General features: G+C 39.4%; 1 protein-coding gene across 16 annotated transcripts in view; it reads left to right on the plus strand.

Moving 5' to 3' along the window:
* Nucleotides 1-23,945, plus strand: part of LOC126874833 (polypyrimidine tract-binding protein 2) — a 419,953-nt gene that overhangs the window by 269,351 nt on the left and 126,657 nt on the right. The gene's annotated exons all lie outside the window — the stretch shown is intronic.

Here is a 23,945-nt window from a genome sequence, read left to right on the forward strand (position 1 = left end):
TCACGTAATTTTCCAGAATAGGGTTCAAAGTATTCTTCTTTCTTAAAAAAAGATTTACTCGTCGATCTTTCCACGCCACGATTTATTTCGGTTAGGTCGGAGAGTCTACGTTTTGGAATGCTGTTTAATTTCCAGGAAAATCGATGGATCATACAGCGAAACGACACCATAGTCGGAAGTTAATTAATGCGACGTGATCCGCCGCGTTACAAGTTAATTAGTTTTATCTGAAATTAATCCACGTTTTATTACTGTAGATCTCCGCTGCGTGAATTTTGATCGACGCACCGTTCATTTAATTAAATTTTCGTATTTCTGTTACATTTTCGTTTTCAACCGTATCCTTTTATTCTTTCGACTATTTCTGCAACATTAAATATTAACTTTTTTTTTTATAAAATGCATTGTAATATTTTATCGTTAATGTAACTAATTGTACTTCCCTCTATTTAAATTTTAGAATCAACGAGAAACAACGGAATGAAATTTTGTCGTGTGTTCCTCAAAAGCGAATCTTTTTTAACCCCGAATGAAATAATGCTACTATTATATAAACCATGGCAATTGAATCAAAAAGGCGAAACAACCGTTAGAAAACTATCGATTCTATCTTTTGCAAATCACGATCGACACAATGACGGTACTAACGAGCCAAATATCCAAAGAAAATAATCGGAGATTTATCTCGTCCAACGAGAAATCCCATTACACCGCCGTACGTGGGCTGATACTTTAAGTAAATAAATAAAAGATCGCCAGGAGAACTGTCAGAAGGGGCGAAGGCCGGAGACAGGGCAAGTTTTCACGCAGCTGCGACGAGAAAAACTCACGAGATAAATCTCGTGCACGTTCACCTGTAACGGAGACGCCTCCAACCCCCTTCAACCCCCGTAGAAAAAGAGGCGGGCGAAAGAGTGGCAGAAATAATCTGGAAGAAACGTTCCTGGATTATTAGGGATTTCCTTTCTTTTTTCTTCCTGTTCTTTAGCTCCTTTTCGGTATTTTCCCCGCAATCACTGTCTACCCTTCTCACTCCTTTCCCGTGTTTGCCTTTTTCTATCTATTTTACCGAAATAACGAGATATTTCTAATGAAATATGGAGTCCGTTCGTTTCGATCTCGGTGATTTTCGAATTATAAAATGCTCTTCGAAAGCTCTAGATACTTTTACCAACGAATCAACGTATCGTTGTTACAACGTTTGTGTAACAAGGAATACAAATATCGAGCTTTTGCTCGGACGAGTACGTCGAAACATCTTCGGTCGTAACATCCTACGAAAATTTTCTACCGGAAACTTCATATTCGTCGAATATCCGTCGAACAAACATCTTTCTATTTTAACTTGAAACTTCCGAGATAAACTCTTAGACTAACAAAATTACAAGTTTCACAGTCTATCCGAATATAAAAGCCACTGCGTTACATTACCATTTTCTATCTAGAGTATTCAATTTCCTATCATTCCTCTCGTAACATCTAAAATTACGGTATTCAGGCTCTTATAAAATATCTCGACTTTCGTGTTCGCGTTATCGACGGGCGTCTTCGGTATCTTTTCTATTTTCTCCGCGCATCATTATCGCGGAAGTTAGACGCGCTCCGAAGGATCAACTTTCTTCGCCACTGATGCCACGCATTTGCACCGTCGAGCTTCGTTTCTACTTGGTTTAGTAGGTTCACCGGCATCCTGTAAAATATTAATACGAATGCTCTCGGATGGAGTGAAAATTCGATACTCGCTACCCTCTTCGATCGGTCGTTCCACGCCACCCTGTCTTCCGCCATTTCTCATGGTGTTCGTTTCGCCTCGACTTCAACGCTTCTATAGGGTGTCTTGTACGTTTAAAAATTTTGTCGCAAAAATGATTTTTCAGATATAGGCAAGGTGTAACGCGTTAAAATCGCGCGATCTGAATCATTGCCACTGCATCGATCGTATTTCAGTGAAGTTACAGAATCTTTTTCGCATAGTTGAACCTACGTAATTCCAAGTTTGAATTTCTAAAGCTGGTTTTCGAAAAGTTAGTTTCGAAAACTCCAACTTGCCCGTCTCTATCAAAGTAACCGGGGAAAAAGTTGCCCCGTAACTTTAAACTTCGAAATATATTTTCAAGTACATCGCAAAATTTCTCCGGGGGTATCTCTCCGTGAATACAATTTTGATCGATTTGTCCGGATTAATCTTTCACAAACAGACAAATCTATTCCTCTCGGATCAGAATTTTTACTTACGACCGAGGCAACTTACAATTCCGATTCGCTTTAATCTAAAATTAAAAGACAGTAATTGAATACGATAAATAAATCTAGTACTTGTTATTGTGTTATATAATACGATAACATAGCGACAACTAAATAATACGAATAAATTAACACAAATAGGTAAATGTCTCAAAATACGTAGAAGAGAGAAACGAGAATCGCGCATGAAAAGAACACCCGATATACAAAGTGCTCACTACCACCACGACACCTCGCATTACACCGTACTCCAAATCTATTGCCAGCCGAGAATATTCAATGCGCTGGTCAGGTAAATATTCAATGAGGCTGCACGACGAAGAGTACAAGAACTCTTAGATATATATTTTGCCTGCTTCAGCTGGACATTCTTTTCCTTATCATCTTTCTCTCTTCTGTGGCTATTTTCTTGTGAAATTAGGGCGCCCATCGATTTGCTGGATGCGTTCGTCGTTGTCAAACAAAATCAAATTATTCGTTGATTCGATTGGCTCAAGTATCGCAGATTACGAAGCAAGATCATAAAGATCTGTAAATAATCTGATCATAATTCGAAATTTCAGGATTGAAGAAGTTCCTAAAGTTAGAGTTTTGGTACTTCGAGAGTTTATATGGTATTTGCGAAGAGGAAACCATAACTGTTTTCGAAAGTCTTTAGATGCGAGTACTGAAAGAAGCGAGAGTTTGAGGGCTTAAAGATGCGGAAGTTCGAAGCTATCGAAGACCTATGAATTTGAGAAGTCAGAGAATAAGAAGCTTGAAAAGTTCGAGAATTTGAAAGTACGAAGCAGTGCTTGGCAGCTTAAAGACTTGGATTGAGTGGAATGTATCAAAACTCGTTAATTACATGCTAAAACATTGCCGATTGAAATCTTCTCGAAGATTAAAAAATTCGTGAATCTAAATTCCAAAATAGCAAATGTCCGCCGAAATTCAGGAGTTCCCTTAAAAAATGTCGACTCTCTCTTGAAGCTTTATTATCGTAATATCCAGCCATAGATTACTATTCATCAATTCTTCATCAAGTTTCGTAATTACCATACACTCCATCGTTATAAACTATAAAAAAGAAAAAAAAACGCACCTAAGATAAACCAATTCGAGGCATCGATATCAAAATGAAGCGTAGTAATAACTTCTTAAAATAGCCAGAGAGCCTCTTAAAAAAAAAATTCGATATCGCTTGGTGTCGAAAGATAATCAACCCTTACCCCATTCCATCCTTTCACGGAACAATTTCTTCATAAAAATCCCCTGCTTCCAGGCAACCTCTATTCTTGTTTCAAACGAACGAGTTTAACGCGAGAAGTTCGCGGAAAAATCAAGAGACAACCATCCACGCCTTGGAGAGAGAGAGAGAGAGAGAGAGAGAGAGAGAGAGAGAGAGAAAGGAGAGAGCTGGTCGACACTTGGCCGGGGCTAACTCGATTTTTGAAATTTCCATATTTATACGGGGGCCAGCCTCTCCATTTAAAAGTGTGCACACATCACACGTAGTCGTGTGCGAGCGTCGGTCTTGTTTTCCTTTCGCGCTCGACCACCCCCTTTTTGCGGGGTTAAAAAACGCTCGAGGCTTGAAAAAACAGAGCCACTCCCCCTTTCGCCTATGATTAATTTAAACGTCCCGCCAGCACGATGGAACCTCAATTTTGCCGCGAGAGCCAATCGAGGAGGGACGTTTGATGAAGTTCGAAAGGGTACGAGTGTCGGTCGAGTCCTTTCACCGTGTTTTAAAGAGGGTGAAACGGTGGTGAATGGTATTTAATAGGAATGGGTTTGAGATTCGAAGATGCGTCATGTAGCGGTTGAAGGTTTGGCTTAACTTCGTGTTTTGTTCTTTCAGGGTAGGGGGTGATTTGACGTTTGTTTCGACAAAATTGTACCAAATGTATCAGGACAATTAAAAATAAGTTAAAAGTTAAGAACCAACTAAATATGCTTTATTTTACCTACACTCATCGTGAGGAACTATTATTTCAATCATATATATGTCGGAGATGAAAGGAAAGCCGAAGCCTTTCCTTGGAAATTTTGGGAACATCCTCTAGTACTTTAGTCTAGATTTTATTATAGCTGTAATTGTTTAAAGTTTGTGATAGCGAGATTGGGTTCGAGGTGACAATTGGTCGCCGAACGTAGTCACGGTCACGAGATAAGCGTTTTGCCTAACGGAGGTCTGGAGTGGTTGTATGGGTTTTCCGAGAAGTGTGATTGTGGCGGCATGCGGCCTCTTGAGCGGGCCTAGCCACGTGTGAGGTTACCTCGGAGGTGCCAAGACGATGGGACCTACATTGTATCAATAACCAAACTCCAGGCAGAAACTGCCTAACAACGGCGTTCGAAACTTCTCGATGCTTCTAACGAGTGCGTATCGAATTGCAGAGGAGGCTGGCATTCTTGCGATTGCCTTTGAGAGTGACACATCGAACGTTTCTCGTCAATCGTATTTTGCACCTAAGATCATTTTTTTACGCTTAGTAAAGAGTTATCTCGTTGGCCGTGGATTCGTTTGAACCCCAAAAAGCATCGTTAATAGTGTACATAAATTCATTATTCGTAAATTATATTATTCATTGACTTCATTGTTCATCAAATTTATCATTCGATAGACTTAATTATTTGTTAAGCTTAGTGATAGCCTTGTATATACGTGTACATATAATCTCGGCTTTGTGAAACGATGGCTAGTCCACGCGAAGAGTTGTCACGCGTCCAAAATTCCGATCTTAACCCGACATATATATATATTTCATAATAAATGATCATTTGAAAGTCTTTCAGGAAGAATTGTTTCAAACCGTAACAACCCTTAAACGACCGCAACTAATAATTAAATTTGTCCGTCTACCTACCTCGCTTATCTTTTTGCATAGATTAACTCAAACTTTAAGGAACGATTTTCAAACAACGCAAAACCTAATAAACTGATTTCTTTTCCTGGATTATTTCGGATCATAATAAATCCTTTACGGTCGCAAGTAACTAGATTTAGTCTTACCTCAAACTTTACCAAACGACCCCAAATCACGCAAGGCTAATTAGACATATCTCGTACGTAAAAATCGATAAACAGTCGAGTCACTGTAGGCGTCGAATCGAATTAAAATCCAATAATCGTCGTTCATGGATCGTCACCGATGGGAGGGGGTTGAAATGGGAGTAAGAGGAGAGAGCGGAGAAAGGGCCATTGATTCAATTTGGAGGAGAAAGAGAGGCTGACAGACCGGCCCATCGGAAACGGCACCCGCGGGAACCAAGCGCGGCAAAACTCTTCTCTTCGTGGTATTTTATTTCGCGTATTTATAGAACCGGGGGCCACGTATTTTCATGACCGGAACGAAACGCGCCGGACGCGTCATGGGACCAGCGAAGAATTTGATTTACGCGCCACTCGACGCTCGTACGTCCTCGCGATGCGTCGCGCTACTCTAAACCTGCAATGCTATCGATGGCTCGCTCGGATCTCGGATTTTTTTTTTTTTTTTTATCGTAGAACGCAGGCTCTACATTTAAATCGAGAAGAACTTTTCGGAATAGTAGGCTTGATATTGAAATATTTAAGAAATTTGTGACTGCGGTTTCTCAGCTTTTAGAACGTACGAAGGATTTTTGGCATGAGAATCGTTTTGTGGTATATTTTGAGAAGATTTGCTGGTTCGTAGAATTTTCTGTGATAGTAAATTTTGCCAGGATGAATTTGCTGTAAATGGTATGTTCGACAAATAACTGTTAGTTGCGATTTTTATTATTGGATGTTTCTGATAAATTTGCAGTCTTTCATAATCGGAGATGTCGAGGAAGTGTGAAAAAAAAAATTAATTTCAACGATACAACGAGCTCGACAATAAATTTCCTTTCAAACTAAAAAATCTAAGGGAATAAAAGTATAGCTTCAGAACGCTTCACAAGGAACCATCAATAGAAACGAAATCTCAGCAATTAAATTGTTCAGTGCCCACTCGAATTATACCGATGGAGGCACGTGAAACAAAGAAACGTTTCAATTGTCGTTCGAAAGACTTAACTGGACCGCGAATTTCCCTCTTTGGCGGACAATGGCGTTCCTCGTCTCGATCGTGGCCTTTAATTATTCTTATGGGAATTAGAACGCACCCAATTGTTGCATCCTGGACCATGGACACGAAAGCGTGGTCGTTTCACGTTCGGTGACCCGGAAGATCCTTCCTCCAGTGAAGAAAAGAAACGGATCATTATCTGCGATACGATGGTTCCTTTCCAAACGATCTGTTTCGATGCTGTGTTTTCTTCGGGCCGACCAAGCGCATTGTTCTCTACGCTCTTTCGCCGTTTTCGATGGTTAGTCGATATAGATACTGAACGGTTCTGGGAATTGCTATTAATTCGTCAGAGTTGGAACTATTTTAAGAGCTCATGCAAACGTTAGAGGGAGAAAAATGTAACTTACAGGGATGTAAATTAGATGTTTTAAATCAGGAAGGGTTTAAAGTGACATAGGAAAGTTGTAATAGGAAGAAGAGAGAAAATTGTTAATTTCGAGTCATTGAAATTCTTTGCAATTCTTTGGATTTGGACTTTTATTCGCTTTTCTAATTATTTTATTTTCCATCTTCAGTGAAAAGTGTTAGAGTTATTCGAATTATCCAGAGTTTTATAGAATCTATCGTTTAATTATTTTTTTGTGACGATCGTTGGTAGAAATTATTACTGCGGAATTGTATAAAATTTTCTTCGACATTTTCTAAGGGAAATGTTTGGAGTTATTGCAATTGAAATTTTCTAAACCGTAAATCAATAGTATATTATATCAACACTAATATACCAAGTACAACTATAAATTGTTACAATAACACGAACATGCTAAATCAATACTCCGTACCCCAGGAAACGAGAAAATGAAACAAGATGGTTGAAGGAAGGAATCTGGCTACTACAATGGTAAAAGAAAGAGAAAACGAAGAAAAGAGAAGCGTCAATCCGTGTGCTTTTGAAACGAGACGAGGCGTGATATCTGGAGGGTGTGCAGGGAGGGGTGAAAAGAGAAGAAACAGAGAACGCAGAGAGGGAGCTTTCCTTCCGAGTGTTCGAATGGAATTAGTTAGCTCATCCGTCGCCCAAGGGACGTTAGCCTACTCTCGGACGCCGGAAATGGAGTAACTCGTGGCTGCTCGAGCGTTTGTGAGCTAACAAGTCCCTGCAATCCGGTTTATTTTCGACGACAGGACTCGAGCTCGGTTCAGCCACTTGACAGCCTCTCTCCTATGATTCTCTCTGTGTACTCTATGGAATTCTCTGTCGAGCGATTCCCTCCGCTTTGGATTAATGATTTTCCAGATTTTAGGGGGCTGACGGATTTACTATGGTGCTCCGATGGCGGAAGTACGGTTCTAAGTTTGCATTATATGATATGACTTTGCAGACGATTGGAAATTCAAGTTTATTGGGGTAACGGTATCATTAATTATGAAAAAAACGTAACGCGTAGAATTTATTAAGGTGGTTTATGGGAGTAGGTGGTTGATAGCGTGTAACAAAAATATTGTACCTTTAATGTATTTCCTAGAATAATTATAAAAGGCGAGAATATATTTAAAAAAACGATATACGTGCAGCGCAAAGAAAGAAGCGAACGTGGGAAATTATTTTTCGTACATATTTGTCGCAATTTTTCAGTTGTGTGCTATCTTCTCGCCACACCAATTTATGTGTATGTAAGTAACGACTATCTCGTTCAACTTTTTGTAGTAGTCATCTGCACTGCGTAAAAATAATCGAGCATTAAAATTGGATGCATTTATTATCTACAAATTGCGGGGAAATTAAATTTCTAGAGTGTGCAATCATTGACACGAAGCGATAGGACAATAAAAAGAGGAGTAAAGTTTCTGAGAGGGTAAACGTCCCTCGACTTTGCTTCGATCCGCAGTAATATCTTAACGAGCCGATAGAAATGCACTTGCGTCGTAATATCGAGAGTGTCTCTTATCGAACGCGTCGCGAAAATGTTTCCTTTCCTCGAAGGGGAAACAAGGGTCCGGCAATATTCAAAATTAAATTTGAACGACCCGATTTCTCTTACTCCCTTCGTCCCGCTTCTGTTTTAAATGCAATATCGCAATGAAAATACCGCTTTTGCAATGAAAATACGAATTTTAAATTTCAAAAGCTTGTTCTTCGAACATCTTTTCCAATTTGAGATCTTTTACTCGTTTATACCAATTTCAAAAATACAACGAAGCTGTAAAATATAGAGTGAAATCTTTATTCCACGTACTTTTGAAACTCTTTCGTGCAATTGCTCTACGTGTTATAATAATTCTACTAGTTCATCTCCCTCGAATCGTAAAACGATTATCGATATTCGTGAAACGATTGAGGAATCTCTATAAATATTGCTATAGAAGAGTAATGGCACCAATATCAAGCTACGAACGTATTGTTAATATTATTATTATTATTATTATTATTATTATTGTTATTACTATATGGGCCAATTTAAATGATAAGTACGAAACAATAAAAAATGTAAGCAAAATAAGGAAAGAAAGAGAAAGGTAAAAAGGAGGGAAAAATATTTTGAAGAAATAAGTGGTTCATCATCGGCGTACCGATTTGCTAATTTAGTAATTCTCTTTGATGGGTCTCGGAAACTATAGCACGCTTTTGCAATCTGATAGACTACAGCTTAAAAGAATTGGATTCATTTTACGCAACTATCTGATAATGTGACATTTAGAAAGGTACGAGTCCAATTTATCTAATACACACCAATTACAGAGTCTTAGCGTAGTTTTGTAACATCGTGGTGGTTAAGGTGGTCGGTAAACAGGAAAAACTTGCTACGTAAAGAAGATTCCTCGATATTTTAGAAAAATATTAGAAGGAAAAGGACCAAAGTATCTTAACAGCAGGATTCTACGTTAAAATTCGCAAAACACCTCGCGACTTAATTTAATCAATTCGAGGCTGCAACGAAAACATCGGAGATGCCTCTGAAACTAATAAATCAGCATAATTTCGTCGCGAATGCATTGAGAGCGCCATTTACAAAACTGAAAACCCGTCGAAATACTCGACCTTTCCGCGTTATATCTTTCTCAACAGTTTCTCCGAGGATCGTCTGTCGACGTCTTGCGTCCCTCCGAGCTGGCAGACGGCTGAAAGTTTAATTAATTCGTGACATTAGGCCAGGCGTAAAGTGATATCCGTGTATACGAATTAAAGGCGACATTTGAAGCTACGCGCGCACGCGCGTTAAGTGACACTCGAGCGACGCAACGCGGGAAATTTGTATAAGGAACGAGGCGAAACGTCAACGCGTCCGTTAATTCCGATGCGAGACTCGTGATAGCCGTAATGAGATGACTTAATGACTTCGTCGTGTACAGTTTAAACGGCTCGTTGCGACAGAAATTGGATCGGTCGCGGGATCCTCGTCGTTTGATGTCCGAGGCGAGCGAACGAGCGACGATATTGACCGATGAAAATCGAAATGGCGGGCTCGTCGAGAGCCGAATAACGAAACGATACGGATTTCGAAATGATAGAAGGAAATGTACGTTAAAGTTTTTGAAACGGTTGGTTTCGGATTTTTCTGATTTCAAAATAAAATAGAACGACAGCGGAATACGAAGCAGAATAGAAATGAGGATTTTATAACCAGCAAGATTCTGATACTTGATTTGAATCTGAGATTTGATATTTTCCTCTTTTATTGTCCCATTCGAAGAATGTTCAAGAATTACCACGAGGAACGATTGGGGAAAGAAGCGTATTTTGATTCGTTTATTAGTTTCTTCGGCGATCTTCAAACTTGTATATTTTAAATATGCTTCTTTGGCTTTGCTGGAGAGTTTCGAGTCGAAGATCATTTTGAAATTAATTAGTGGAGCTATAGTTAAGATAATTGCAAAACCCGAACAAATTATGTTGAAAAGAAGTATAACAAACGAATTTCTCAAAAAAAAAAAAAAAAATTCTAATACAAACCCAATATCAATCAAATTAAAATAAAGTATTAACTACAAAGAAAGATTCATCGCGCATTTCCTTCTACTCAAAATCCAACGAAACCAACTAATCGCACTATTTGCTTTTATCACTGCACGAAAAAATCCGCAAAACGCTCACCTACGAAAAGAATCTTCCGCTTTCGAGAGCGAGTCGACTTAGAAAATTGACCTAATCGCGTACTCGATTAAAGAGTCGTGAAAGAAACATGAAACAGCGAGGAACTGAAGAAGATCCGGTGAGTGAAAAAAGGGGGTTGAATAGGGGAAAAGAGAGGAGCTGGGTGTAGGGGTAGGCGTGACGCGAGGAAACTTTTTGATAACACTTGCAAATTGCTTTCGAAAATAGAATAACAATCCAATTTCGAGGCAGTCGCGGTGGTTCACTGAGGGTGCTGGGACGTGTCGTCGAAAGGGATGCAGAAAGAGCGGCGGGGCGGGGCAGGGAGGATCGGGGGCGTGTGACGACCAGTGCACGTATTACGGATGCAATCTTTTCGATGTGCTTGAAAACGTTTGGAAACGTCGGAGGGGAGGAGAGGATGTTGTAAATGTAACGTACAAAAGAGTGAAAATTCTCTTCTTTCTCGTCTTTCGCATTATTTTTCTTTTCTGTTTCTCTTTTCTTTTTGAGAAAGGATAATAATTTTACGAAAAGGAAAATTTACGCATTCTTCGTCTCATCTTCGTTTTTGATCTTCGAAATTCCAGTTCGGAAAAATGAAATACCGAATTGATCTGATTTTGTTCGAAAGGTTGAAAGTTATGCAGATTTGATCGAGTGTAAAGAAACCGATGAATCCGAAGGATATTCATAAATAGCTTATTTCTACGTTCATTTGCATAACTATAAGCGTAACGTACAAGTTTGCAAAAAACCGAGCATCTCTTCGTTTTTCAAAATAATTGGAATCAAACAAGCCGGCCCTGTAGCCGGATGGTTTTTCTAGCAAATTTTCCTTTCCTTTTACCCCGAGAACAATTTGTCGGAGGGCAGGAGGCCACAAAATGGCGGTTGCTAGCGGTTACGGTATCCCGAAAGTCGATCGACGGTAAAATCGAGCCATCGAACACCGGCCAACGGCCATTTTTCCCCGCCACATAATAGCAATTACATCGGGAGGAACGATCGAGTCCGGCTCGGCCCGGAACCGGAAGGGACGCTCCACGATTGTCCGGATGCCGTTGAAGATTGCGCGTCTCTCGCGATTTTCGTCCATCCGACGATCGCTATCCGCCAGAAAACCGTTCCTCCCTCTTTACAGATTGGATCCCAGGAATAGTTTCGCGGGGAAAATGACGCGTCTGTGAAACGCTAATGGGAAATTTGTTGGTTCGAGGACTGTTTTGGACTTTGTGGTTTATGGGTAGATTGGTTTCTATGTTTATTTTGGACTATATTCGTGTTTATTCTTCGTGTTTAATTATTCATCCCCTGGAAAGTTTGGAATCCTTATTAATCCGCAATAGGAATAAGAATTTCGAATATCGTACGTTGTCGTATGCTACAATGACACGAACATTTACATGTCCGTAGCAATTTACGAAATGATTCGCGAGAAAGTAGGCTATTCCATTAAGAGAAAGTTGAAAATTTTATAGTATCATAAACTTAATTGCTTTTCCTAATCTTCTAACTTATTTGACGTCTTATTTGACGGAAAGTAAATAGCACTTCGTCTGTTATGACAGTCATGCACGTGAATTTAATGAAGCGACAATTGTGTTTCTTTTTAATGGAATACTGAAATAGGACATTAGGAGAATTAAACAGAAAGAATCGAGAGAAACGCGTCTCTATAGCGACGATGAAAACAAATCAATTCTAGATGAAAGTAATTTCACCCTATAAACCAGTAATTGTAAAAAGTTAAAGTAATTTATTGAACTATTCGCTAAAAATTTGGACAAAGAGGACTTTCGGACGTATCTTTCAAATTAATTTAGTCTAGAAAGGAAAGTTTCGAGAAGCGTGGTTCGCTTCTATTTTTACAGAATCGTGGTTCGCTGCAGCCAATCGCTCTGACTACTTCTTCGGTTATTAAAAGTTAAACAACCTGTTAACCGGTGAATATTAAAAAACTTTCTCTGGTAGACGCGACCATTAATATGATAACGACGGCCGCTTTTTTCTGCTTTATTCTTTCGTAAACATTATTTTCCGATCCAATATTCGAATTCTCGCGCAAATTCAAATCATAGAACGTTCAGGTATTCGTCGAAAATTTGTGTATATTTTGCGTAAGATGCCACAGGCATTCCTATATTTCCAGAAATGGAACAAAAAGATCGTTGGGTAAATAAATTTTCCTACTTTCTTCAATGGTAGATCATAGGCTAAAGAAATGTTCGATTTTGCTATACGAACGATCGTTTAGCAGCAACTGGTAGTTCCCTCGAAACCCGAAAATTCCTCTCTTTAAATTCCACGACATCTATCTAAAAATTAGGTGGAAATAAAGGAAAGCAGAGGTGTAAGAATATTTGCAGGATCCCTTCTTGTCGATATCAGCATTGCAAAGAGTAACGTCGGTAGCGACTCGTCGTAGAAGCCGCGAAACCTACTACCCCCCATCGGACCATTTGTATCGGCGATCTCTCGAAGGGGTTGCTCTTCGCGAGGAAGCGGATGCTTTAAATTTCATCTGCACCAGAACCGACCTTAATCGCATCCGACCGACTAAATTTCCCATTCGTGGTTCTCCTTCGGGACCGTTTTCATCGCTGGCGCAATAATAACGCCGACAGAGCGCTGTACGGCGATGAAATCGAAATCGTATCGGGCATAGCAGAAATATAACGCGCCCTTCTGGTCATCCAACGTGATCTTTTACTTTCTGGGGGATCCTATCGTAATTTCGTTCGTTTCTTTTGGCTGGCGCACGGTATTTCAATTTACATCTTGATACGTGCAAAAGGTCGCCGTTTTACGTTTAATTGGTATTAAACTAGTAAATATATAGATTGTATAATGACCAGAACGGTGTACAAATACTTTTGGTAGCCATTGTAACGTATGGATAATACGTAGTTCATTTTGAACCATTCATCTTTCATTGCCTCTTTTATTTTCACTGAAAACTAACAGCGTGAACGGCCTGTATAGTATTCGTACTAGCATCTGCGCGTGTAATAATATTTATTTAGTAGCTGTAGTAGTGAGCAGAAAGCAGCTCGTAACACTGCTAACTAAAGCTAACTGCAGCAGGCGCAGTAAGATATAAAAATAAATTACACGGAAACATCGGGGCTGTTCGTCGAATTATACGAATTCTCGCGAATAGCAGTAACACGTTCGAAGGATAGCCTATTGCCACATTCGAAAATCTATCGTTTCTCATCCCCAGAGATCGACAGAGGGTTGGAATTCGAAACGCAAGTATAAAGAAATCGCGTTTCCTGCCGAATATCGATCAACTTTGCGTCTATTCGTAATTCTTCTCTATATCTGCATGGTTCTCGAGTCGATGGGATGGTATGCACATAACTTTCGGTCCGGATCAGGCGATCGAAACGATCCCCGGAGAATATCCGACGGCTAGCCAGATGAAAATTTACAGTTGCTGATTCGAATGTCGGTCAGCTCTCGCTGTATAAGTTGCCGTTCTTTTTTCCCCGCCAACGATTTCTGGCCTCCTGGGCCGAATATCGCGAATTTTCTTCGAATTTTGTGCAAATTTTCCATAAAGATTGGTTTGCGATATTTTTATAACGAATATTTCGTATTTGTCCGTCTCATTGCAGTCGGTTCACGCAAATCTTTATCGAGGAATTGAGCTACTTGTGTCTGAAAATATTTATTATATTAAGTTATACCCTTTATAAGTAAAATAAAATAAAATAGGATAAAAATAAAAATTGCCGTTTCGTAAATGTCACAGATATCGAAGGAAACTAGCGCCAATTATCAAATCGGTTATACGAATTCGTGGCAACCCTCGTTCTCCCCCTTTACCATTAATCCATTCGAAAGGCAAAGAAAAAGGACTAGAATTTCACGCAGCCAGGGTTTGCCGGTCACGAAGGTTTATTTTCCGCGACGCTGGTATTTTCCCCGGGTCGCTTTGAAATTCATGAGGACGAATGGCTTAACCGCGTAAGAAAGGAAGTTTCGCGGCGGAAAAAGTCGCGCGGTGGTAAAACGCGTTCCCTATTTGCGCGTCACGGCGTCGAGTGCTTCCTCGATATTTGAATATCCGCTTTTCGTTGAAATTAAATGCGATTGCTGGCTGCTTGGGAGTTGTTGCCTCGAACGAGATTGCAAGGGTCGTCGCCACCCCTTTCGCTCCGCGCGCAACACCCCGCCGCCGCTTTCTTTCGGCTTGTTCTAGTCCGCGGAAACGCGCCGAGTTCGCCAAGAGAAAGAAATTCCGCGACGAAGAAGTTGCGAATTGAATACGTACATTGAAACATCGACTGTTTGTCTTTCGTCGAGGGATACGGAAAATCTTTCGAAGAATGTTCGGAGGCTGGTTCGAATAAATTGGAATAAATCGTTTTCCGATTACATCAGGGTTAGGGGCGAGAATGTGAATTATCCGTGTTTCTATCGAAATTTAATGGTCTGTGAAAAGGGCGAGTGGGATTGATTTGTTGATCTTCGATGTAAGCAGGTTTTCAAGCAGCTTGTTTAATCTACTGATTTCGAAGATGGAGGAATTTCTCCGAGTTTGATACGTATATACCGTTATGAAGTCGACCAGTCGTAATTTGCTGCATTTGGGGGTCGAAAAAAGTGAATTTCTTGGAATCTAAAGAATGTCTGCTGTTTGTTTGCACACCATGCGCTCGTTTATGTTTTAGTACAACGAATCTATGATTGCTCGGAAAAGTTACGATTACGACCATTAGATTCCTTGGAAGCGATTAAAAAAAATTCCAATATAAAGAAAAGACGTTTCTTACATCAGATTAAGTATCCGAGACTTAATAATTCATTAAGAAGTCCAAAGGATGGATCGAAAACTGAAACACAGAAGCCCCCGAGACGACAAAGACTGGAGTCAGTTACACCGGAGGATGAACTTGTTGAGCTTGGATCGGATCGATATTCCTCGTCTCGAAAGGAAACTATCACCGAACAACTCGGTATAACAATACTCAATTACGATGTTCCGCCACAATCGTCTGTAAAACAACGAGAAGACCAGGTAATCCCAATAAACCGCGAAACCGTTGAACCGGCCTGAATAGGAATCGTGAAACAATCGGCCTAGTCCTCGAAGAAAATATCACCGGACCGAATCGCGGTAACGATATTCAATTGCAGATCCAACGCTTGCTTCAGGGAACCTCAATAAACCACTCTTGGAACGTCGAAACCAAACCAGTCGGTTAAAAACCTGGAATTTTGCTCCACGTCCCACGAATTTTCGCTAATTAATTCGCTTAACGTTTAGACAGATAGTTCCTTTAGGGGGGATGTTCTTTCGTATTGTTTCGTTTTAAAGGATTTGTGGATGTTCGAGGAGCAGAGGTTTGGATGTTTGGAAATGTGATTTATTTTAACATTGAAACGCGGTTTGTCGGAAACCAACAAATTTGGATGTTTGGGGACCTGTTCTTTAGGATTCTCTTCTCTCGGCGATCTGTGGAAGGGTGGAAATTTTGTGTTTGAAACTTGTCGATGGATATTCGAAGAGCCTTCGATATGAGAGTAAATTTGCATTCAATTCTACTCTTGGTCCGTTATTTTGGTGTAATATCTCTGTGTTTGTTGGAAAAATTTGTTGGTGAAATTTTGTTCGCCCGTAGCTGATCAGTTTTCGTTGAATTATAATGTCCGGTAGAAAGTCGGAGGTCAGTGATCATTCATAACTCAAACGTAACTAGAACAGTTTCAATGAAACCTGCAAGTTCTGTAACTGGAACGTGAAACAAATTGCAAACGTGATACGACCCAGTTGGAACACAATTGGTCTTTAAAGAATTGATCTCAAATTTAAATTACGATAAATATTATCGTAGGAAGTTGCGCAAAAATTCTTCCATTACTTTCGATAAGTTTGTCCGATCAAGTGCGTTCTCGAGGCGCGTATACCCTCGTCATCGTCGTTCTCCAGCAAACTGTTCGCGGTCTTGTCAGATTCGCGGCAGTCTAACAGCATGGATTATAATTGCTTTACACCGTGTTACTACATTTCCTCTATTCCAGTCTCTGTTAGAAACTTGCCGAAACGTCGACGCTGCTTTTCGTTTTCGTCAACATCCCTTGTCTGAATGCTTTCTCCAATGATTACGATATTAGACTGACATCTCGGAGAATAATTAAGAAAATTTTATCCTCGTACGAATGATCGTCAAATCCTTCGAAAATCATGCGGGTAGTCAGAGAGAAGTGGAAGATGTTTATATGCGAAGACGATCGAGATGATCGTAAGAAAATAAGAACGATCGTTATACGCTGTAACAGGAAGTAAAAATTGAAAACAAAAGTCCAACCGCTTGGTAAATCGCAATCTCGCCCAATTTCATAATCCCAATTAAATTCCGCGTACGCAAAACAAACGAAACACTGCCACTAAAATCGATAATCCAATAAAGAAATTACACCGAATGTTCTGCAACTAGTAATAGCCGTAAAAATAGCCGTCGCGGATTGCAAATGAAACAAAATCCAAATTTTCCGCTAACGAACACCCCCGCACGTGCGTGGGCGAGCATTTCTGTGCAGTGTCCAGAGAATTCGTCGTTTTTCAGCGTCGTTAACTCGTCCCTTTGTTTCCCGCTCGCGTCACGCTGTATTAAAAAACAGAAAGGAACGATGCTCGCTTCATTTGCCCGGCGATCTGGCCGTGATTCAGTTTCAGCAACAAAGCTACCGGCGTTACAAAGTGAGTTTGCCGGCTTTTCCCTTCTTTCTCTTTCGACGAAAAACGAAAAAAAAAAAGGAAGAAGAAAAGGAGAAAAGAGTAATAAAACACAGAGGGGAGGAGCGAAGTAAAGTAGCGGGACTGAAAATGCGTGTCGAAAGGGCAAAAAGAAAGAAAAAAAATGAAAGTGGAGGAGAGGAAAAAATAACACAACTGAAAGGAATTCTTCCTCCGGCACGTGTCGTTATGCGAGCGGAAACGCGCGTAAATCCATCTGTCCGAGGACATTTTTTAAAGCGCGATACTTTCGCGACCGAGCAACGAGAAAATGAGAAACGGCCTTCTAAAATTTTCAGATTTTTACGAATTTCTGTTACGACAAAGAACGGTTGCGTGCTATTTTAGCGTGTTATTCTAGTTCAAGGTCTTATTGTACGATTAAATTGACATTATTGCGGGATATACGTATAAAATTATTTTTAAGCTCGTAGGTTCATAACGTTTGAATTTATCGAACAAATTGTGTACTTGAAATTCTATTTATTAAATGCCTTGATAACAAATATAGAGTATATAGAAATGGAATTGGAAAGTTTTACAATTAAACCAACGTTATCGTAGAAAATCATACATTCTAGGTTCTGCGTCTGTAACTTTTGAACCTGTACTTACGTAATAGACTTAAGAAATGAGTAAAAAGTGAAGTGAATCGGTTTGTCTTGTAAGAAGCTCGTATATACAAAAATATTCAATGTACGAGTGTATTATTTTTAATCGCGCGTTAATGGCCATATCGTCAGCTAGAATTTTAATTGGGATCAATGAAAGGGTTGATATTATAGTTTCGTAACGTTAAAAGGTAGCGATATAGATTGAAATTTGCGAGAGGGAAATTATGTAGCAGAGAATGGAACTTTGATTTTGATTGTTTCAATTGAGGGCGCGTATAATGGGGGAAATTGAGCTTCGAGATGGCGAACGTGATGTTGTAGTTCACAATGATGGCATACAGAAACGCGAGGATGATTCTCTTTCTTTCTCTTTTTCTTTCCGTTTTTTTTTTTTTTTTTTTTTTGTTACAATCTCTTTTTTCGTTCGTTGTTATTATATTGTGTTTTAATTGGTTTTTTAAAATGTTCGACTGTGCTCGAAGTTCAGGAAAATTGAATGTGGAATATAAATGTGTTTAATTGGTCGATTGAAAATACGAAAGTGTAATTTGTGTCATTAAGCGTAGAGTTGTTGGGAAGTTAATGAACGAGGAATTGTTTTCCATGCAACATTTCCAGATTTACATTTCGAGTATTAATTATTTTTGTTTTAATGTTTCTCCACTTCAGGAATTTACTACGTTGCTGCACCTTCGTGGGTCTTTGCATTTATGTATTTCTACGTTACTTCACGTTTCTCCAATCTCTACGCTTTACATATCTAAATTATGGATTTTCGATATTTTGCAATTCTTTAAGTTTATTATTTGTTTTATAATTTTTATATTTTTTGGTATATTTGCATCTTCGTATTTTTATACTTTTTCTCTTTTTGTATCATATTTCTGTGTTTCGCGTCTCTACGTTCTTACTATATTTTAACCCCACAACTTCCATAATACGTTCATAGATGGTGGAATGTAGAAAATTAGAAAGGAAACCGCCAGTCTAGCTCGATGTACCAATTAAGATGGAACCTTCTAATCAACCTCATTAACCCATAAACACGAGTGTTTCGCGAGCAGAGCAAGATGCATATTTAATTATGAAATGATTACGAAAGTATGGCTACCAGTTGGTTCGATAGTGGACGTCGTTAACTCGAGTTTCTGTTTCGCGTTATTTATACTTCGTACAACGAGATGAAAAATACAAAAAAAAGGAGGGGGGGGGAGAAGAATTGTTGAATAAATATCGAGGACGAAATTTCCCTACTCGATCGGTTTTGCAATTCAATGTTTCCCCTCAATTTTGTGTTTATCTGGCATCGATTGCTGATAATGTCCGCGTATGCGAGGGTAGAAGAGGGTGTTTCATCGTAGAAATTTTCATTCGTGATGAATGTTAACGAGAATTTAAACTGCGACAACGGATAAATAATTTTTACGCCAGTCTGTGATCAAAGTTTGATTTTCTCTCGCGAAAGAGATTTTTCGATATGGGACAACGCTAAAGTCTACCATCGTTCGAATTAAAGAATCTTTTGAATATATTTTTGAATAAACTATAAAGAAGCTAATTTTACAGGTTACAAGTAATTTTTCAAATCGCTAAAGAATTATTTAACGATCATGGTGTCTATGCGAAGATATCACTTAATAAATCAGTTCCTAAATATATGAATAATAATGGCCCAAAATAGAATAGAATAATTAAAAATTCGAAGATTAACTGAAAGGGCAAATCAATAATCTACAATACAGAATCATCGTGAAATCGTCGCTCAAACTTGCTAGAACTCGACGAAAACATCCTGTAACTCACAGAAACAGTGAATTTGCCAGGATTGGAAAGGACTATTAAATATAATAAAAAGACGAGAGAAACTACCAGCGTCGTAAGAAGAGACGACGAAATAAATTCCACGAGACGTATTCTCTGATCGCAAGTTGATCCAATTTAATATGGCAAGCAGGAATCGCGAGGCACGATCCACTTTCTTCTCTTTCTTTCTCGGTTCTCTTTGTATCTCGAATATCGAATCGGTGTTCGCGGGTGAATGGCGCTCCCCCCATTGCATCGGCTCGAAGCGTTTTCACCCTAACGAGCGGCTTTAATTTCTGCCCTGTTTCCGCGTCATTTGCTCCAGAGAAGGGGCTCGATGAAAATCACGACAGGCTGACACAAATCTTCCGGCTCATACAAATCTTCATTCGGTTATCTGGCTCGCTGACTCGAATTCTCGTCGTTTTCCAATTTTTTTTCTTCTTCTTTCCCCTTTCCTTCTTTACTTCTGGATCTTCCCTTTTGCCTCCTTTCCTTTTTCGGTTCTAGGCTTTGAGAAAGGGTTGATTTGGGCAACTTTGTTATTTAACGTTCTTCGATTTTTGGTTTCGGACTTGATCTCGACGATCAATCAGAGATCTTGTTATGGATAGTGAATTTTACGTTCTTAATCCTGAATTTTTTAATTCAATAACATAATGTAATGTAATGATCTGATAATAATGGATTTCTTAGTTTTTGGTTTTATTGTTACAGTTTACGGTGTATTATTACGGCCTGGTTTCTTGATCTGTCGATTTATTATTAGGTTTTATTTATTTAAAAGTAGTTTCTGTTTTAAGGTTTTCAACTTGACGATTCCCGATCGTCAAACACGAAGCAACGACTATGCCAACGAGTATCGTTATATTTCTAATATTCTGTGTTACATCGTTCGCTATATCACTGCCTCCATAAGAAATCGATGACTGAATAAAGAGACAAATAGACGCTGAATCTTGGACACAATGTCGTAGTAACACGAAATGATCTACTCTTGATTCTGGCAGCCTGCTGGTCAAGCTAGAATTGGATCACGATCCGTTTGTGCCGGAGGGTAGGAACAACCCTTCCTGTCCGTTTCTTCGATAGCTTGATTGTTGACCTTCCGACCATAACGTAACTGTATTTTCACATAGCGTGTCGTGAACCATATGCTTGATATGCTTCAACGTGATTTATGTATTGTAGTTGATGGTCCTGATGTATCAAATAGGTCAGAAAATTGGAAGTTTTGCTCCAAGTCTTTTTCTATTCCGAGAAGGGTATTTTTTTATTCTGAACGTTCGCAGTGATTGTATCAAATTTGTTAATTTTTTTTTATTATTATTATTATTTCAGAAAAGAATTTGCGTCTTCTTTCACTATCGCCACGACGAAATCCCCAAAACCCTCGAAAAAAAGAAAAGAAGGGCGATATTCCAAGTACAACTAGCTTATCCCTACGCAATTTTCCAAAGAATTCCAGACACGAAAGATCCTCTCAGGTACCTATACGCGTCTGCCGGAACGATACACGAATCCCGGTGACGCGGTACCAGAGCCATCCATCTTGAAAAACGATAACCGGCTCTGTGTTGCAGCGTCTTATCGCGAGGACTATCTCGAGCTAATATTATTTCACCGGCTCAAAGTGTAGCCACGCTCATCCTCGACAGCCTCTTCGAAAGATTTCGCGTGAAAACTCACTTTCACGAGGGTAGTTCGATCGTCTGGCACGATCCATCATCTTGTCGCGATTTTAGGGGCAAGTTTTACGGGATTTTCATCGAATTCGATAGATGTTTCTTTGTTAATTCCATAAAAAGTTCTATTTTTGGTGGACTTTGCGAAATTGTCGCGGAATTGCTTATATTAGGAGACGTTTGACGTAATTTGAAAAGATTTGGTGAAGTCCGTAATTTGTTGAAAGAGATTTCCCGTCGATCGAAGGATATTTCGGTTTTGATTTTGTAGTTCGGGACTCTGGTTTTGAATCTTGCGGAGCGCGGGAGGATAGATTTTGGTTCTGCGGTTTGAAGTTTCGAATTTGAGATCGATGTCGGAAATTAAGCTTCTTTGTTTTTGATAATGATTAGATCGTGGAAGCTTGAAAGCGTATATCTTTGAATTTTCATTATATTTGCATTAACCAACAGCTTCTGTCTTCTATGTTCATAGTTCAACAAAACAATTGAACGCAACAATATCACTTTATCGTTAATATTCAATTTTATTTATATCCAAAAAAAACATCACGCGATAAATACATTCCTGAAATAAATTCCTAAAATTACAAAAGCGAAATAATAACCCTGAAATGTCACAAATAAAACAAAATTATAAAAATTCTAAAACAAAAGAGGCTTCCAAAATTTCAACGACATTACACGGATCCAAAACATCTCCACAAAAACATTCTTATTATCCCAAAGTGAGCTAGTCAAACAAATCTCCGGAAAGTACCAAAAAGACCAATTAACCCGCAACGACCAACATGGCTGTCAGAGAGAGGATCCATTGTCCACCCTAACTTAACTCGTAACGGGCCGGAAACGTGGCCCAGTTAGCTATGTCGTCGAGCAAATTGTCAAGCAAGCGGAGCGCACCGCGTGTTTGCCCTGCAATTAATGCGAGTCGCGCGAATCCTCCAGCAAATAACCGCAGGGGTGAGAAAGAGCAAGAGAGAGAGAGAGAGAGGTGGGTTGTGAGGAAACTCATCGGATCGCGTTGCAGCTCGGTCGTGAAATTGCTTTGTCAACCGGCGAAGACCCTCCGAAGGGACTGCAGACAGCTGGCCAGACGATCGTGAGACGATTTTATGCGCCTCGTCGGACACGTGAGATCCAGACTTTAAGCGTCCGAGAAATTGCGAGCAAATTCTTCGTATTTCAGTACGCGTGTGCCTTGTTTCATCGAGGATAGTGACGTTTGAATTTGGTTTCTTGAGATTTTCGACTTGTTTGAAGTGGTTCGACGAACGGAGGCCTTACACGATCATTGATTTTCGGTTTTTGTCTGCACGTGTACGTTATGTAACCAAGAATAGAGGCGTTCAAGCTTGTATTTTCTGAAGGTCTGTGGTCGTTTGCGAGGGTTCCGAGTGGTTTGAATAGACCAAGGTGTGATCGAGGTTGCTCAGAAAGCATTTTCTGTAACGAAAAACCCTTCTTCTTATAATGATTTATTATAATAATTATGGAGAAGAGACGGTTTAGGTAGTTCCGTTTGTTTCGTAGTTATCGTTTCGTCTACTAACTTGTGATAATTTTACTGAAATAAGATTTCTGACAAATGGACTATTTGGAAGGATTTTCTCTCCTATGGTCGAGGGGTTTGTAAGGAAGAAGACGACATCAATTGTAGTAGAAATAAAATACAATTATACAACAACATAGCCGACTCTGTGGAAGAAGGAAAACTCTTCTTTAAGAGCGTCTTACGACGCGGAGAAACGAAGGAAGGAGAGTTTCATATATTCGCCGGATATACGGCGGTAGCTTCATCCTTTGGCTGATATCCGGCGCAACCAAACCACCACCGGACCTACTCTATTATTTACTTCCCGCGAATCTATGGATTATGGAATCTTCGGAAGAGAGGTTTCCCGATTCTCGTCTTTCAATTCTCTCCACTCATCCGCGGACCGGATCGAGATCTTTGATGGGCTTCGTGGTTCAGTGAATGGCGAACGGATTGCATGAACTTTTAGGAAATTACAAGACAGAAGCGAAATTACTAAAATTGAAAAAAATCGCTCTCTTGCGTTTACCGAAGGAGGATCGAAGAACTCGTTTCTAAAGTGATTTACACTTCGTTAAATCTAACTTTAGCAATGTTGCAGGAATCAATTTTCATGTGTACGAAAAATACATAAAAATACATGAGATCAACGTTAGAACTACCGACGACTAAAATTAAGCGTAAAATTGTATCAAAGAAACTGAAATGAAAGGTATATGAATTTATTTATTTCGTCCTGATGACCTAGAAATTGGACCTGGTTTTACATTGTTCACGAACATAAAATAAAACTAAAAGTAAACTTGATAACACATAACCACAAAAGCATACAATTAAAATTTAAATATTTCCAAACACTTTATCATTGTATAAACATTTTGCCCATTACACTTCGTTCAACGAAAATGGAAGTTATATGAAAAAGTATATAAAGCTTTGCATATATTTTATAAAAGATCATTCAACGCCTCCAGAATGCGTCGCTGTAAATCTATAGAATATCCGTACAAAGTTACAAATTGGTCATCTCGACGTCTTTAAGTTCTAAAGTAACTCTAGTGTATATCGATTGTCTACTGTTCTGAAAGAAGTTCGCTGTGGCAAGACAAGAGCCGAGAGATCTCCATCTATGCAACCACCAGAGCATCTTATCGACTAAAGACCAGAAGAAGGATTTCCATAAATATTCGTCAAAGGGTTTTCAA

This window comes from Bombus huntii, chromosome 16 (genome assembly GCF_024542735.1).
Source record: "Bombus huntii isolate Logan2020A chromosome 16, iyBomHunt1.1, whole genome shotgun sequence".
Lineage (NCBI taxonomy): Eukaryota > Metazoa > Arthropoda > Insecta > Hymenoptera > Apidae > Bombus > Bombus huntii.